This window comes from Rhipicephalus microplus, unplaced genomic scaffold (assembly GCF_043290135.1).
Source record: "Rhipicephalus microplus isolate Deutch F79 unplaced genomic scaffold, USDA_Rmic scaffold_22, whole genome shotgun sequence".
Classification (NCBI taxonomy): Eukaryota; Metazoa; Arthropoda; class Arachnida; order Ixodida; family Ixodidae; genus Rhipicephalus; species Rhipicephalus microplus.
Window position 1 is genome coordinate 9,805,538 of NW_027464595.1, and position 18,806 is coordinate 9,824,343.

General features: G+C 46.1%; 1 long non-coding RNA gene and 1 other non-coding gene across 2 annotated transcripts in view; both read left to right on the forward strand.

The window, feature by feature from the left end:
• The window catches only part of LOC142786301 (uncharacterized), a 47,372-nt gene that overhangs the window by 20,530 nt on the left and 8,036 nt on the right, over positions 1–18,806 (forward strand). Inside the window, exons 2-3 of the long non-coding RNA XR_012888994.1 lie at positions 2,914–3,050; positions 12,042–13,045. This is a non-coding gene — a long non-coding RNA (uncharacterized LOC142786301). The remainder of the gene's footprint in view (positions 1–2,913; positions 3,051–12,041; positions 13,046–18,806) is intronic.
• On the forward strand, positions 7,546–7,682 carry LOC142786348 (U4 spliceosomal RNA). Its single transcript, XR_012889016.1, has one exon. It is a non-coding gene; the product is annotated as a U4 spliceosomal RNA (small nuclear RNA).

Genomic DNA, 18,806 nt, shown 5'->3' on the forward strand with positions numbered 1-18,806 from the left:
CTCGGCATGTTGGTCTCTCTGAGAAGCTGCTTTCCCAGTACTCGGGACCCTACCGCGTCTTGCGCCAGGTGACCGACGTTACCTATGAGATAGCCCCGCTGAAGTCGTCATCTCTAATGTCTACAGAATTTATTCATGGCTCCCGACTTAAGCTCTACCACTCCGAAATATCATAGAAAGCACCGAGACGGTGCTTCTGCATACGGGGGTCATGTTACAAGACTACATCACACTGAAGAATCAAGACACAGTGAGAAAGACGACATGATTCTGGGATGTGGGGCACGCTCTGCCTTGTCATCTTGGCTTAGGCTTGGCGTCGTGCAAATATATCTTAGCTGTAACCTCGTTTCTGTGTGTGCCCTCCCGTAACAATATCAATAATCATTGTTGTTGCTTGAAACCAGCGCAGCCGTGTCCTGTCGTAGCTTGTTCAATTCAGCATTTGCCCTCGAGTGTCTCCTGAGGATTGGACGCATTTTGTAGGCGTATCTTAGCCTAAACTTCGAACACTTGAGTTATCAACATGATAAATCGTGTCAATCACCCACTCACCTGTATCTTCTAAAGCGAGCCTCTAGTGAGTCGATTAGAATGCCACTTGAGAGGATGCATCCAAAGTCGAGTTCTTGCGAGGAGTATCGAGGCGCTTCAATCAGGACATACGTAGTATTGCCATAAAACTATGTGGGTGTCTTTGTGAGAGCACCTGTTTGCGCATTTTGGTCCCTCCAGTAAAGAAGCCAGCTAACAAACTCGTTCAGACATTGCAGCTGATATTATTGCACTCTGGCTCTCGCCACTCATTTTTCAGCCTGCAGCCTGTGCTAGGAGTTATCACATTCACATTGATCGACTAATTTACCATTAAAGTCAGTGAAATTTGCTGTTTCATTGCCAAAGACCAAATGCAAAGTTTCATCTTCAGTTATCAAAGATGACGACAAGAAGGGGTTAAATATCTTCAGAGCAAGCGCAGCACTTTTTTGCCTTAGTTAACTTGGGTTCAGAGCCTTGGAAGGCGGACCATAAGCAATTTACACACCACTATATTCTTCAGCTTTATGCAGTTTTCTTAGCTTTGTCAATGATGCACCTTCCAGCCTTTTGTTCTCCTCATCATAACAATGAAAATTAGGATAATACAGTGGATGTCCGATTTCCCGGACCCTCAAAAGATCGCGAGAACGTGAAAAAAATCAGGCAGTTCGCAAAAACGAATGCAAGTATAAACACTTTTTTAATGGGTATGTTTTGCTGGCAGAGGCGGTCATGGCAGAAGTACAGGATTCTCATTGCAATTCAGCAAATGCATCGTTTAGGTGGCTCTGAAAAGAATCGTTTATACTTCTTTCTTCCATTATACAAATATTTCAGAACTATATCTATAATGTAAGAAAGAAAAAAATTTTATGTGGCCGCATCACTGCATTAGTAATCTCTTAGGCGAAAAAAAGTAGCTTATTTTTGTTTGCACGGCATTCCACTTGCCCGCGATGATGTCTGCCTCAATTTCAGCTAAAGTCGTGCTGTCCCTGTACTTGGTGTCATTACTCGAAACTCCAAGCTTGTTGGCTGTGTAGACAGTGCCTCTTCGATCCCGATGGCAGGGTTGTCAGACTCCTGCATAACTTGATGAATGGCTTAGTTATTGGTCAATTCGCACACAGCTCGAGGTCTTTGTCAGCGTTGGCAAAGCCCTTTAGGGTTATCCTGGCTGGAATAGAAACACCGGCAGCATGTAGTAGGTCGAAGGCAACGTCTGCTGGTTGAAGTTCTTCACACACATTGTCTACTCCATGTGAGACAGCCGTATAGGCGTCAAGTATTTCATGTGAAAACAGTTAAAGAAGGTCTATTGCGTAACGGCCTTCTATGCATAATAGCCTTCCATGAGTCCGCACACATGCCTACAGAAGACCATAGCTCAACAGCATAGCTTTTCCCACTCGGAGCACAGGCACAGCACCATGCTGACCATGTGGCTGTGGCCACAGGTTTGACTAACCTACGGCTTGCAACGTATTGGCGTACGCTGGATTGCGGCATTTTCGGTTTCGAGAGTACGAAAACCAAAATGGTCGCATCGATAGTGACTGCGACTCTGCGATTAGCAATAAAAAGTCCAGAAAATCGGATGGCAAAAGCTATAAACACCCAAAATTTCGGACAAATACACTGACTTTATAGGGAACTTGACGGTGCCACAGATGCGTCCAAGAAGTCAAGCATGTCCAGAATTTCGAGCGTCCATGAAATCGGATGTTGACTGTACTGGCACTTGTCAAAACTTTTCTGGTTCATCCAGTTGTATCTAGAATGACTGCCACTTGGGCATGTTGGTAAGTTCATGATGAATTTACGCCCACAAAAAGCGCTCATCCTGTGTCCTTTTTGCGTCTTTGTACTTATTGGCGCTTGTTTCATCATATATCTCTGATGTACTTTAGCTAGTGAAACAATGTGAGGCAATGTGAAACAAAGGTTTTTGAGGATCCGTTGGATGTGGGTGCATGATTGCTAGATTGTTGCTTCCTTCAAATTGTGACATGTTCCTGTAAATTGAATTATTGTCTGTTATCGCTGCCTTATTATGAAGGGTGCAATAGTCATGACTTATTCACTTGTCTTAACACTTTATGTAATTCCTCGGCATATGTGTGACACATTATTATATGCTCACTATAAACTCTGGACCATTAAAGCGTGCTTTGTTTCTAGCAGTTCAGTGCTGTTAGGAGTTAGTCTTGACCTGCCTGCCTTGTACCATAGCGAACCATCTTTAGTTTATTCCATCAAAGGCAAATTTTAGCCTGGATACGATGTGTGGTTGTGATTGGAGTGGAGTTCTTCTCTACGAAGCCTTTCATTTAGTTGAAATGAAAAAGAAACATTCTTTTTCTTTCCTTTCAGAAATGCCTTATCAGCTTCGAAATATGAGTCGGATGACGTCGAAAGTCCTGTATGTCCTCACTTGAGCCTACCCTCTGATTAGACGGAACATATTCTTATGGCCAAGATATTGACAACTTGACTCTGCTTGCAAAAGAGTGAGTGTTGTTTTCTTTTTTGCTAACTTCTGCGATTTTTCTCTGAGGAAAAAAATGTGGGCAACTTTCATGTGCACTAGTTTTTTGATGTTGCAAAATTTTTCATTTTTAATTTTCAGCATTGACAAACTGGTACGTAAAAGATAGGTTTTCCTTACCCTTGGCACGAGCTAAGTGTAATAATATTTAAATTGCATACCATGTACATTGGTAAAATTCAAGGCTTTATTTTCTTTGTTAAACACACCAATATTGAGAACTAAGAGGCAGTGATAGCAAGGAAAGTATAGAGGACGTAGTATATGTAATGCAAATGGGAAGGAAGACAAGTTACGAAAAGATAACTTGCCATGGGCAGGCAACCAGCCTGCGGTTTTTGAATAATGGGTTGGATGCTTTAATAGCTAGCGAGCTACAGGGGCAGTAATGCTCTCTAGTCCACATTATGGGGTGTGTGTGTAGACTTATACCCAGTAGGGTTATTGCCACTAGTAGTTGATGACTGCGAATGTAGAAGCTTCTTGCACTGTGGCTCAGTTCTCCTCCGTACTGCATTATTGTAGCCACCTCTTACTTTCACAATGTTTATTAAATGGCACTGCACTGTTGCAGTACATGAAGTGATCACTAGGTGGCTGAAGCAATCTCAACTACACGCGCACATTGCATGTGGTTTAGATTGATAGGAGAGTGGACTGACACACGGATGGACGACTGAGCTGCGAGCCTGTGAAGCTTTGCACCATCAATCATCATTCACTTCGTGGATGTGCTACGGTTCTTTTAAATATGATAGTCTTTCTTAAGGACCTTTGATGCAAAAATTTTGGCCTGTCTGCCTGCCTGTCTGTATGTCTGTACATTTGTCTGTTTATCCACTCTTAACGACATCGGGTACTTGAAACTGCCGACCCCGTCCGCAGCGCCCACCTATGTTGCTCAAGGTTGACCGTTCATGCTTGTGCAATTGTCCATTAAAAAGCAATTATTGCGCATGTCTGGGGTCCCATAACAACACGTATACATTATGCATGTGCGTCTCTTATTAGAAAAGGCATACATAAGTAATTTTAAAGACCGTAGCGCTTATCACGCTGCACTGACCATGCAACGCTTCCACGGAAAGGTGATTATTGCCAGCGCTTTGCTAAAACGAAATTGTGGTTGCATCTACCCGTTGCCTTGCGTTCTACACCTCATAACCTCTGAGTTGGGCGCACACACCTATCTCAAAGCCACGCGTTTTGTTTTCTAAGACAACTGCCAGATGGCGCTTTTATCTCACGTGTGACGTACTTTGATGCGCTCGTTCGCCTCCGCTGCACGCTCGAGGCATTCTAACGCAGTGCCTCCAGAATACCGTCCACGCGATTTTCTTACGCGGAACATAAAATAAATGTCTTGTTCACTCTCTTCACACGCAAGACTATTTTCTTTCGACGACATTTGCAGATTTAATGCAGATACGGGGCCAATTTTTTTCTTTCTGCCTGTTTGCATCAGGTAGCTTAAGATCTTACAGTAGACGACTGATTTGCCCGACCCTCAAAGGATTGCGAGGACATCCAAAAAATGTGGCAGTCCGGGAAAACGAATGCACAAAAAAGTGCACCTTTTAAATGCGAAGCATTTCTTAGCGAACTTCGGCGACTTTGAGCGTATCTGTCTGTCTGTCTGTCTGTCTGTCTGTCTGTCTGTCTGTCTGTCTGTGTCTGTCTGTCTGTCTGTATCTGTCTGCATCTGTCTGTCTGTCTGCATCTGTCTGTCTGTCTGCATCTGTCTGTCTGTCTGCATCTGTCTGTCTGCATCTGTCTGTCTGCATCTGTCTGTCTGCATCTGTCTGTCTGCATCTGTCTGTCTGCATCTGTCTGTCTGCATCTGTCTGTCTGCATCTGTCTCCCTGTCTGCATCTGTCTATCTGTCTGCATCTGTCTCCCTGTCTGCATCTGTCTGCATCTGTCTATCTGTCTGCATCTGTCTATCTGTCTGCATCTGGCTATCTGTCTGCATCTGTCTATCTGTCTATCTGTCTGCATCTGTCTATCTGTCTCTCTGTCTGCATCTGTCTATCTGTCTCTCTGTCTGCATCTGTCTATCTGTCTCTCTGTCTGCATCTGTCTCTCTGTCTGCATCTGTCTCTCTGTCTGTTTCTCTGCCTGCCTGCCTGCCCGCCAGACTGCCCGCCAGCCCGCTCGCCCGCGGTATGGTATGGCATGATTGCATGGGGAACACAAGTGACAGACCCTAACAAGAAAATCATGACATGCAGGTCATGTAACAACATGACTACATGCCACGCTCATGATGCGCTCATGGCCGTTTCGATAGGGTCACATCTACCAAATTTGGTATTACATTTCGTAAATGGATGACGAAGGTATGTCACTGATGCAAACATGATAATCATGAGATGCGTGTCATGTAACAACATGACTACATGCCACGCTCATGACGCGCTGGGAGCCGCTTCGCTAGAATCACTTAAACCAAATTTGGTATTACGGGACGGGAACAGATGACGAAGGTATGATACTGGTGCAAACATGATAAACATGAGATGCGTGTCATGTAACAACATGATTACGTGCTACGCTCATGATGCGCTCGCGGCCAGTTCGCTAGCTGCACAACTACCAAACTCGGTATTACGTGATGCGAACGGACGACATAGGTAAATGACTCATGTAAACAGGATAATCACGACATGCGTGTCATGTAGCAACATGACTGCATGCCACATTGATAATGCGCTCGCAGTCGTTTCGCTAGCTTCACATATGCCAAATTTGGTATCATGTGACCCCAATGGATGACGACGGTATGTGACTTGTGCAAAGATGATAATCATGAGATGCGCGTCATGTGAAAACACGAGTACATGCCACAGTCAAGGCGCCAATACATTTTGGCGTGACGCAGTGCGCGTTCTTGCCGGCGTTCAATTCGTCGCGTCACGACGGCATTGTCACGACGGCATTGCCACGCCAGGCGCCGGTCCTGCCATATACTCGCAGGCGCACGCGGCATTGCATTTATTTGACCCATGCGCGTTTCAGCGCATTCAGCATCCCCCCGTCACAAAAAAAGAAAGCGCATTGGCGCGAGATGGAGCATGTCGCATTTCGCGCCATTTGTCGTCAGGAAGCGCCGACGGACGCTGGTCGCGCCTAGCGTCAGACTATAGAGTGCTTGAGTTCTGCTAACATTGCGTCGCTGTGCTCAGCGTTCACGTGCATGAACGCTACATTGGAGTATGTCTGGCCCTTCATGATATGCTTGCGGCCGTTTTGCTAGCTCCACATATACCGAATTCGGCGTTACGTGACCTCAATGGATGACGAAATATAAGACTGGCTCAAACATAATTATCCTGACACGCGTGTCATGTAAGAACATGACAACATACCACGCTCATAGCGTGCTCGCGACCGTTTTGCTAGCTCCAAATATACTAAATTTGGTATCGCGTGACGTGAATAGATGACAAAGGTCAATAACACATTCAAACATCACAATTATGACACGGAAGTCATGTACGGCATTATTTACCTCCTTCTTGTAACGTTGTGCTGATATTAAAGTGACATATCAACATTTCTCATTTGTTCTTCGCATATCATAGATTCCTTCTGTACGTGGTATCTGCCTATTTTTTCACAGGTATTTTTCGCTGACAGAGAAGGCAATGGTAGGGGTACAAGATTTTCATTGCAATCCAGCGAATGAGTTGTTTAGGTGGCTTTGAAAAATGCCATTTGTGTTAAAAAAAGATATGTGAAAATAACTCGATGTGGCCCGCGTAATCTCATTGGTCAACACTTTGGCCCCCAAAACGTTTCTGATTATCTTTTGCAGGGCAATCTGCTGGCCCGCAATCATGTCTGCCTCGATTTCGGTTAACGTCATGCTGCCACTGTACAACGATGACAGCGTCATCAGTGCTAGCGTCCACTCCGAGCTCGTTGGCTGTGTAGGTGCTGCCTCTTCAAACTCGGTGTCAGAGTCGTCAGAACCCCCCGTTACTTGACAAATGATTTCGTCAGCCGTCAATCCCCCACTCAGTTCGAAGTCCTACTGAGTGTCGGCGAAGCCCTCAAAGGTTATGCCGGCTAGAATTGAAACGCCAGCAGCATGCAGATCATCGAAGGCAATGTCCCCAAACAGAAGTTCATCGCACACGCTGTCTTTTTTAGGTGAGACAGCTTTCTTAGCACCGAGCGTAGAATGTGAAGCCTGCATGGCGAAAACAGTTACGAAGAGTCTCTTACGTAACCGCCTTTTATGAGTCTGCAAGCATGTCATGCTCAGACCTGAGGTCAACAGCGTAGCTTTTCCCACTGTCGGAGCACAGCAACAAGCAGCTGAGCATGCGTGATTTATAAAAATGCTTCAAGTTGCAAATCATGCCTTGGTCCATCGGCTGCAGGATTGATGTGGTGCTTGGTGGCATAAATTCAATCTTTATAGCCTTTAGGTTGTTGATGTGACCACGCGCAGTTGTGCGCAGAGGCAGTGTCGCATCCAATGAAGTGGCAACTGAGGAGTGACTATTTTTAGTTGACAACTTTTTTATTCACAAAAAGCAGCACTTTTGGGTGTTACTGCTCGAACCTTCTGTCCAGCTTGCGGGCATACGCTTGGAATAGCTGCTGGGTCACCCTGCCTTCTTGTTGGCTTCGTAGAGAACAGGCAGAGTTGCTGCCTTCTTGAAACATCTTTGATGCTCCAACTTCCCTATCGCAAGCTACGGAAGCTTCTCGCTGCCTGACATGTTCCTGCGAACGAAGACAGGGAGCCACTTCTTGCTCTTGTTTCCGCCGTAGCAGGCGTCACCAGCAAATGCAAGCATTTTCTTTGACAGGAGCTTCTAAAACAGTCCTGTTGCGTGGCAGTTGAAAATAAAGTCTGATAAAAACTACTGGAGCAAGAACCGCAGCCTACCATTCCGATATTTGGAGACTACGGAATCGTTGACGGTACCGCTTTCCCTACAGATCTTGAATTTCAAGTCATTGTGACTCCCTCAATTGCAAAGCCATCCATCACTGAACTTGAAATCCTTCTCGTTCGTCTGGCGCCCAAAAACCTCCGCCGTTTGCTTCAGGATGTCACGTGACACCGGGATTTTCTTGCCGATTGTGATATTGAGCCACACAAGGAGAACTTCCTCGAGCTTCGGGTAAACACCCTGACCTGGATTCTTCTTTGCAGCCCTGGTTGACTTGGCACTCAGTTCCAAAATCTTTGCCTTGTTCTGCATAAAGTCCGAAACAGTTTGCTTAGAAATTCTGCACTCCTTACCCACCTCTGCCTGTGACTTGGCCGTTTTGAATTTGTTTGATGATGGCGGCTTTCTTTTTCATTGTAATCCTATGAGGTAGATTTGTGCGCTTTGAAGACGTGACCAAAGATGAAGGAGCAGTTGGTGCGGTCACTTTTAACGGCGAATTCGCTTGAAAAAAGGCAGCACCAAACCGCTAAAAACTCAAGGCAAATGCGAACGCTCGGGAAACGTGAACGCTGAAGATACCACGCTGCAGCACACAATCTACCGTATAGCTGACAGAAAAACACGTGAACGAACACAGTGGTTTGACTGGGCTATGGCTGGCAACAGATTGGTATGCGCTAGGTTGCAGCAAAGTGCGGTTTCAAGAGTGCGGCAGCCACGGGGCTGTAGGCGCGGTGCTGCTGGCCGCACTTGGCCACACCTGCAATGCCGAGTAAAGTGTTAGGCTAATACAATGAAATTGGTGGCGTTTGGTGGCGATTTGTAGTCCGCGGCTAGCGGTGAAAAGTCTGGAAAATCGGATGGCAAAGGGTTTAAGTGTCCAGAATTTCGGACATTTCAATACATTGACTTTATGAGGAACATAATGGTGTCGGGAATGAGTCCAGGAAATCGGGCTTGGCCATGTCCGGAATTTTGGGCATCCAGGGAATCGGTCGTCGACTGTATTACGAGATGGCAGCTGACCAATATTTCCTCCCATACCACCTGAAGGTATCAAGTCTGCCAGAACGAGACCTTTGCTATGGATGAAAAAAAAAGTGGAAATTATAAGGGCTAGTGTTTGCTATGCAGAATATTTATCAGGACTAACAGACAATGCCAACCAAAGTATAGCTGCTGTTAGCAATAATTGTAATGTAAATGTGAACAAAAAAAGTGGGTGAACAGATAACTTGCCGCTAGCAGGATCTGAAGCTGGGACCTTCGAATAACGTGTCCGATGGTCTATCTACTGAGCTACAGTGACGATACCCCCCCCCCCCCCCCCATTCACTATATGGGTATATGTGGTCATTCCCTGGTAGTGTCTACGTCTCTGTAGGCGTCGTTGCGGAGATTTGTACTTTGACTTTAGTATTGACTTGATTGATGACTGGACGCGGTGTCGCGCATTAGAGGTTAGAATTTGTGTCTAAATAATTTTTCATCACTTTTTCCTGATAATCATAAGTGAGGCACAAAGACAACAGGTCTCAACTTTAACCAAGGCTTACAGCTTCATACTGAATCATACTGAAGTATTGTTAGTTCTCGTAGATGGCAACCAAGCCATAGCCCTAGTTCCAGAGGAGTCCGCAGCGCAGCAACACAGTCAGCTGCTGCTCAACCAAAGCAACAATGGTCCTCGATCCAACTTCACACAAACCCTTCACTGTTAGATGGGGGCGCCACTAACCAACACCATACAGTAGCGAACTCTAGACTTGGCTTCAGTGAAAATCGTTGCAAGTGCTTTTTCTGTCATCGGCTAAGAAAACCTGGTAATGGTATGCCTTAGTGACAACGTCCCACTCTGCACTCGTGTAGCAATTGTAGCACGTATGCACCTGCCACTTCTGTCTAGCTCTTCTGAATGGTGTGAAATGCACTGTTTAACTGGTGAATAACTGCAACAGCTACCACCGTTTTCTTTTGTGAGCTTTCTTTTCCCTTGGATATGTGAGTGCAGCTCCAGGAATAGAAGTGCTGCGCCGATTGTCCCATGCTGCGCCAATCTGATGTGCTGCGCCAAGTGGCGCCTAAACGGAAATTTGCACATGCAACTTCAAATTTAGTTGAGAGCTCCATCATTCACTGAGTTCACGTGTGTGCTACACAAAGAGCGTAATCATGTCTATAAAAAATTCCGCATTCATATCAAGCATCGTATTTCGGATAATGCATGAGCCTTGCACCACGTGAAAGCAATTCATGATTCTTGTTAAGGTGGCATTTGTGTGCGTACCTCACTATGCGACTCTATGTATGTTTTAACAGCGAAAGTGTTTTACAGGCTATGAAAAATATTCGCCGTACTAATGCCGAGACATCCACCGAGCGCGTGCTGTGCTTGGTGGTTGCTCGGCGACAGTGGGCCATATAAACTAAAAGAAAAATTAAAAATCAGTCTCACTGATGACTGCAACAGCAACAATTTGTAATGTTGTAATGGTGATGCCGCACACACTCCTTTCTAACCATTACGCGTGTAACACTGCCTTGCGCAAACCGCGCCCGAATGACTTGAGACTTTCTAGATAATCTTAGAATTGTCCGATGAGATTCCTCGCACGATGGGTACACTACAGCTTGTTCTGGAACTTACATGGCGGCTAGCAATAATGCTGGAATTTTCGATAACACATGTATAAATGCTGCCGCACTTTATTTGGTGGCAGATTATCGACGGCGACGCTCTATGTCGGTGATATCAGTCTGCAGCATGTATAGCTTGTAGAGTGACGTTTCATTTTACTGGCACAGGTTAGCCCAAATAAAAAGTTCACTCATAAAAACAGCGACTGCTGCCTTCGTCCACTTCACGACCCCATGGTTATACGAAGGCTGACAGCTAACTCTTTTTAATCTGACATCACGACCCTTACAACTATACAAAATGCTGGTGTATTAGAATAAGTACGTCCACTTCAAGGAGAAATGCTCTTATCACGCAATTCATTCCTGTTAAGACCGCACCACATAACACGGTGTACGAGTCAATGTGCGATAATGCTTGCTGACATTGCGTGCGCCAGCTATCGTAACCTCACTCTTCATTAGAATCAAAGCTCACGGCTGCTGCTTGAGCGACCCTTTTTTCCCCAGCTTCTTTTCATGCTCGTTCAAGATGGGTGCTGTGTCTCCTTCCTGCTTGAGTATTCGACGGCAGTTCCAATACGCGGTGGGATGCTAAAGCGTGTGCCTTCTGAGCGACAAAGATTGGCTGTCTCCATTAATCTCGGCTTGAGCAGCGCCCATCACTCCAGCTTGTGCAATTTAAAGTGTGGGTCAAACATACAATGTGCGGGGAATGGTACCAGCTTGTAGTGCGAAGCGTGGTGGCGACGGCGAGAACCCATTGAGTGTCCATATAATTCCTATCGTAATAAAAAATGTTCATTTAATTGCCTAGCAATGGCGCGTCGAGTGCATCTAAATTTACCCGTGGTTCTCATGTCGGTAGTGGCATTTCAATGACCAGAAGATAAGTCTTTTACATTTAATTTTATAGAGCCCCATGGCTTTAGTATGAAGACGAGTTTTAATACATAGTAGCTCATGTCTAGTCTTGAGTTTCTGTTCCTGTTGTATGTGGTGTTTTAATCACATTTTGTACATTGCAACATTTTAACACTAATTTTTTCTTCCTTTGAGTTCTAGTAGCTGTCCGGAACGCTGTTCATGTTTTTTCTTTGAATTGCTGCACTTTCACCTTTGATGTAAGCTTTAATATATATGAATTTCGAGTAAGTCTGGTAGCTTGATCAGCGCCTAGTGAAACCCAATGAAATGTTATGTGTTAACCAGAAAGCATAAATTTGAATTAACAGTGTTGTGGTCCAAGGAATCTGCTCCAAAACTCACCTTTTGTTGCTCCAGAGCTGCTCCGAAACTCGCTTTTCACTGCTCCAAAGCTGCTCCAAAACCGCATAATTTCTGTTCCCAAAGCTGCTGCAAAAAACTGAAGCTCGGTTCTACTCCTTTTTTATTTTGTGCAGGATTTGTTGAAGAGGAGAAAGTGACAGCGGCTATTCTTCACCCCCTAGTGCCCATCAGGAATAAGGCACACGGTGTGCTTCCGCATAGAAGCGGGTATCAGTAGGCATCGCCTGCTAAGAAGGCCTTCAGCAAGAGAAGCGCAAAACTGAGCCATGCTCACTGGCAGACGCTCCTTCTGAGGACACTTTTGATCGCAGTCTCTGCATCTTCATGAGCACGGAAGTCATTGACTTGCAAATGAAGTTCCTAAAGCAAAGTCCTGCGAAATTCTTACACACGTGGGGGGATAGCACAGAATGCGTGTTGGACATACAGCTCTACCTTTTGGACAACAGTTGCTGGTGGGTAGAGAGCATTAGGTAGCATGAAAGTGCCTGTGCGGTAGTCAGTTGTTTTTTGGGTGCACTCGATCTTGAAGTGATGCTGGAGGAGGTGAATTTTTAAGTGTTCAGAATGGGATGGCCTTCGTTCTGTTTATGTCTGTGCACGAGCAGTGTACGCAACTGGTTGGCGATCCTCTGATGGCCAGTTCTGAAGAAGTATGGCACACAGCGATAATGAACCTGCTCTTGAGTACACATTGAAGGCGAGAGTGCATCTGTTCACTTCAACATACTCTCAACTCCGAGCCACTGCAGTGTCGATGTGAAGCCGAGTGTTGCCTGGGTTTACATGAAGTCCCTGTGTGCATTTGTGCTGCCATCGACGATTGTCCAGCGATGAGCAACATATGCTGATTGCAGCATTTGGGCGTCTTCGTGGAGTCTTCATTGCACGAGCATCTTCGTGGAGTCTTCATTGCACAAGTGTTGTCGAGGGAGAGGCTTTGAATGAGGCACAGATTGTCTGAGGGCGAGAACCTGACATATCCAAACGTTTTTCATTGGCTGGTGACGAACAGTTGCAGTTGCGAACTATGCTTTGAAGGTTGTCTACAAAAGGTACTACATCGAGAGGCATTTGGATGTTTCTTTAAAAGGATCGACGTTCTACAAGTGCAGAGGTTTGTTGGCAAAAGTTATTTACAACTTTGTTTTATTCCTTAGTATCTTAGCATTGAAAGCACATGCTTTTTTTTTAGCTATGTGAATAGCAAAATCCAAAGTGCAAAGTGAATTTCAGTAGTGAAGCATGTGTGCCAATGCAATACAATGTTTTAAAATATTTTTCAAATACCTTGAAATGGAATTTCAAGAAAAAGTTGGACATGATTCCTAAGTACATTCTTATAATGACCGAGGAGTCATGTATGTTGATCCGATCTCACTTTGCCTTTTTGCTAATAGGCAGTTTTGTTTTGGAAGCCTGCCTCCCTGTTTGCAAAGTGCCTACAGGTGATACTAGGGCCCAAACAACGAAACGTTCCTTTCCTTTGACCGCGTCCTCTCCTTACGTGAGGCCTCCTTGCAACCAAGTACCGACGGAGGAAGCAAGCGTACTCTGAAAGCTCCCTTAACTCGTCCTCGCGGGAGGAATGGTTGCCGCGCTCCTGCGTTCGAGATTATCGAATATAAGCTTTGCTCACGAGCGTTTATTCTGTAAAAAAAAGTTGGGTCACCACATCACTTCCAAATTGAAGTGTTAATATAGAGACGCGTGTACGCTTTCTTCCAACTACGATTACTGAATGTGAAAAGCCACCGTAGTCGAGCGCAAAACGTGGTGCATTCTAGCAACACTGCGCGCCGTCGTGCCTGGCACCGTGCACGCACGGTCGCCGCTCGCGTCTCCCCGCAGGGGTGGGGTGGGAGGGTTGCCTTGAAAACGAAAACATCACGTGGGCTAGCTGTGAGGCGAAGCGCTCGTTCAGGGCAAGGAGCGGACCTAAGGACGCACGAAGGTAGGCCCAAAGCAACCTTAAGCTGAGGAAGCGCCAAGGAAGCCTTCACCGAGGGCTCCTTAGTGAGGAAGCTTTCAGAGTGACATAAGGCGACCTCACAAAAATGAAGGCTTTCTTACTGAGGAAAGGAACGTTTCGTTGTTTGGACCTAAGCATCTAAAGTAGTTTGAAAGGCCGAGCCTTCCTGAGGCATATTTTGAAAGTGTTTCTTGTGACGAAATTGATGAAAAAGGAGGCAATACAAAGGACGAATTGTATTTATGTACAATATTTGGCACCACCCAAGGGTTGCCCAAATTTGGGGTCTTAAACAGCAATAATTGGGCCCCTATCTTTCCTACCTCAAGGTTGGGACCAGTGTTATCTTGATTCAATACAGTTGGGACTGCAGAAGAGCCTGATAGGCAGCTTTGCCACAATTCTAGAGTGTGCTGGGCTGACACTAATAGACAGTTTGAAAGGCAAACTGTTTATTCGATGTTGACTGTATTTGTCTTCGAGAAGTTCGAATAGTAAAAATTTCATAGCGAATCAAATAGCAAATACTGTTCATAAAATACTTGGCATTTGATATGTTTACACACCTCTGTTTTTTCTTTTAATATTTTTATTTTCATATTATTACCCGTGTGTGTTCTCGCTGTCCTGAGTAGACAATTACCATCAGTCACCTGTGGCACATACCCGCCTGTGGGTATGTGCCACTGTTTGGCAGAGAGTATTATGCAACAGTATTTGAATAATAATCGTGTCATGACCAGCAGGCAATATTCTAACCTGTGCAAATATTCGAATGCTTAGAATATTCCTGTGAATAGTACAGTATTGGAATTCGCTTCGATTCGAATTTAAATTATTGATATTGTGAGGAAGAAGATGGACACTTGCAAAAGCACATTGCCATCGCCAGGCTCGCTCGACTGTTCGTTCCCTGGCTACGCTTTGCCTGCTGCTACTGCTATCTTCCCGTTCGCTGTGAACCTCAGTGAACCCCCGTAACAAGTGTTGGAGCTGCTGGGTTCGTGCCAACCTAGAACTTCGCAGCCGGAAACTCAAGCCAGCCTCTGGAATGCCGGATGAAGCACCAAATCAACCGCAGCAACAACCTGCAATGCCGGATGAAGCACCAAATTAACCGCAGCTACAACCTGCTGTCCTGGTGCCCACATTGGTCTGCCCGGGCCCATCGCGTCAACGCAACCCACCAATCTTCACCAATACGAATGGGTAAGCGTGATCAACCGCTGGGATGACGCTGTGAAGTTCAGGTACGTGCCATTTTATTTGAGTGGTGTGGCCAGCGTGTGGCATCGAAACCACCAATGCGACTTCTCGACGTGGCTTGCTTTCAAAACGCACGTGACCGAAGTATTCTGGGGCCCCGCTGTTCGCAAGCTTCGAGCCGAGCAACGGTTGCGTGGCCGCGAATGGTGAAACATTCACCAGCTACATTGAAGACGTTGTCGACCTGTGTAACCGCATTGATGTCGCAATGGCCAATGCCGACAAAATCAGGCATATTTTGAAAGGGATTGAAGACGACGCCTTTTAAATGCTGCTGGCAAAGAACCCGTCCACAGTGTCTGAACTTGTGAGTCTTTGCCAAAGTTTTGATGAGCTGCGCAAACAACGCACAGCCACGCGCCGTTGCCATCCACAGGCGACTTCAATGTTGGGATTGACTGTTGCTCCTGACAACTTATCGCTGCTGCTAGAGATTAAGGATTTCGTTCGTGAAGAGGTCGCTCGCAAGCTTTCGCTGATGCAACTTGTTCACGACCAGTCGAATTCCCCGTTGGCGCCCCCTCTCCAAAACATCATCTGGGACCAGGTCGCCGAAGAGGTCTCGCCTTCGCTCCATCAGGCTCCGACTGCTGCTCCCCTGACGTAAGCCGCAGTCGCTTCCAGGCCTGTGATGCAAGGTTACAGCCCTCGTAGTCCGCCTATTCGCCCGCCAGTATCGCCGCCCGCTCGCCCAGTCGTACAGTACGCACGAGCCGAGGACCCTTGGCGCACTCCAGACAGCCGTCCCATTTGTTTTCATTGGGGTCTAGTTGGCCATGTGGCCCGTTACTGTCGCTTTCGTGCACCACCTATCTTCAACTGTGTGCGTCTACTATGAGTCACGTATGCACAGCATCAACCCCGCCGCAGTTACTCAGGCGACTACAAATCTGATGCTACCTCCCGGACCCCACCCTCCTCTCGCCGCTCGTCTTCTCCTCGCCACCGCTCCCTTTCCCCTATGCACCGACGGTAAAGCCCTGTGCTCCAGGAAAACTATGTGGCGCAGTTCAGGAGGCGAGAACTGCGGTTCCGGCGAAATGCACAAGGCCTCGAATTTCTCCCAGCAACGTTATTGAAGTCGCTATAGTAGGTACATGGACGCTAGCCCTTGTCGACACCGGCGCTGCCCTTTCAGAGATTGATGCCCGGATTTGCCGTCATATCGGAAAAGTCACGACGCCTGTTTCTGGACTATCCTTTCATACAGCGAACGCACAGCACGTCAAGCCATCCGGTGCCTGCACAGCCCGTGTCGTCATCCAGGATGTTCTTTATGTGGTCGGCTCCCATGATAATATTTTTCCGACATGACAACAGGCATTGCACGCGATTACGTACAGCTAGCAATGTGAAAATCGTAGACTGCCTTATTTACAATTTTGTGCATGTTTGTTTGCCGAACGTGCTACACTGCATTTATTTACTTAAGGTATGTCACCACCTTTGAAAACGCATTTTTTAATTTTCATATTCCAAGAATCGCCAATCATTCAAAAATATTTTGCCGAAAGAATTATGTTTCTATCTTATTTAGTTCCGAAGTTATAGCCAATTTTCGAACATGTGGTGAACGGTTGCGAAACCGAAACTAGTGTTGTGTGCTAATAGAAACTGATAAGTTAGCGAACATCAGTGGCAAATGTTGTAATTTTTCTGTTATGTATTGGTTTGATAACTATAAACTTGTTTAAAGACAACTTAGAAGTCTTTGTTTTTTCAAACGTTGCAGTAAATATCCGTAAGGGGGACGCGTGAAGCTACGAGAGTCTCTGTTGTTTACTTTGCTTGCGCTTCATGCTGCTGCTGTTAATTCTGCGTAGTTTGTATTTTTTACACGTGATATCTTTAGTAGCAGTAGTACAAATATAGGCTGAACGTTTTTGTAAGCAGGTATGGCAAAGTTCAGGGTAAAAAGACGGCTGAAACAAAAGTTCATTGGCAATCGACACACTGTGAATGCTCCGACCGTCGGCCATGTGGACGGGGATGTATCGGGGAGTGGTGCGAAGCTTGCGAACTTGGACGACAACTGTGAAGTGCCGATGCCAGACCCTTTACTGCAGGGTAATAGGATTATTGACATGGCGATCCTTTCATCTGTTTTTGCAATGCTCACCTGCCCGGAATGCAAGAACACCTCGCTGAGCCTGGAGGAGTGCTTCCAGCATGGAATATCCTTCTCATATGCTGTTGTGTGGGGTGCACGCGTATATGTACACTCATTTGAATCATCAAAGAAGACAGGAAGTTCTATTGAGAACAACCTGCGTCTGGTATACGTAATGCGTCAGCTAGGCAAGGGGTATTCTGGAGCTGTGACACTTGCGAAAGTCGTGAACATGCCGCCGCCTTGGCATTCTGCCTACCAAAAGATATCTGCAAAGCTTTGTAAAGCTGCGGAGAATGTTGCACCTAAATCAATGATGAATGCGCTACTGAAGTGCGTTGTGTTGTGCGAAGTGCTGAATGTGGTGTGTCAGGTGACGATACGTGGCAATGGCGAGGGCATTCCTCATTGAATGGCTGCGTGTCTTTGATATCGATTGATACTGGGAAAATTATTGATGTAGAAGGCATGTCAAGCAAATGCAGGGCATGTCATTCGAAAAGCAAGTTGAGCCCCACAAGTGCTGAATTTCTGGAGTGTAAGGCAAACCATACTCAGTGCCAAGCCAACTATACCGGTAGTGCTGGTGGTATGGAGGCAGTAGGGCTCTACCGGATGTTTGAGCGTGCAGAAAGAAGTCGTGGTTTGAAATATGTAGACTTCTATGGAGATGGCGACTCCAAGAGCCATGTGGCCGTAAAGGACATATATGGGCCAAATAGTGTGCGCGAACTTGAGTGTATCGAGCACGTGCAGAAGCGTGTAGGATGCCGCCTACGAAAGCTCAAAAAGACTGTTCGCGGACTTGGAGGGAAAGGAAAATTAACAGATGTTCTAATTGACAGGCTGCAGAACTATTATGATATTTCCATCAGAACAAATGTGGGAGACTTGCAGGCAATGAAGCAAGCCACATTAGCGAGCCTGTTCCATTGCAGTTCCACAGATGAAACTCCAAGGCAAGGTCTGTGCCCTCTTGGCCCTGGGAGTTGGTGCGGTTTTAACCGACGGAACGCACTGGGAAGTGGATGCTACAAGCACAAGGGAGGCCTATCTAATGAGGTACTTAACAAAGTGAAGCCTATGTACGCTGACCTTTGCACGGATGAGCTTTTGAAGAAGTGCCTGCACGGGAAAACCCAAAACGCCAACGAGTGCTTCAACGGTATGATTTGGCACAACGGGTTCCCAAAGACGTTCACGTGAGCCTGCCCATCCTACTTTTTGGTTTATACGATGCTGTGTGCCACTTCAATGATGGTAACAGAAGTGTACTGGCTATTTTGAAAGAAGCAGGCATCGAACCTGGCCACTACACTATCGTAGAATGCTACACTAGGGACCAGCACCGTGTAAGAAAGGCCCAGCGTCGGTTGACTGGCAAAGCAAAACAACACCGGAAGAAAAGACGGGCAGCAACAAAAGCTAAAAAAGAGCTTATGGCATCTAAGGAGGGCCCTACCTATGTGCCTGGTGGATTCTAACTGTGTAGGGCGCCATCATCCTGTTGTACAAGCATTGAAAAACTTT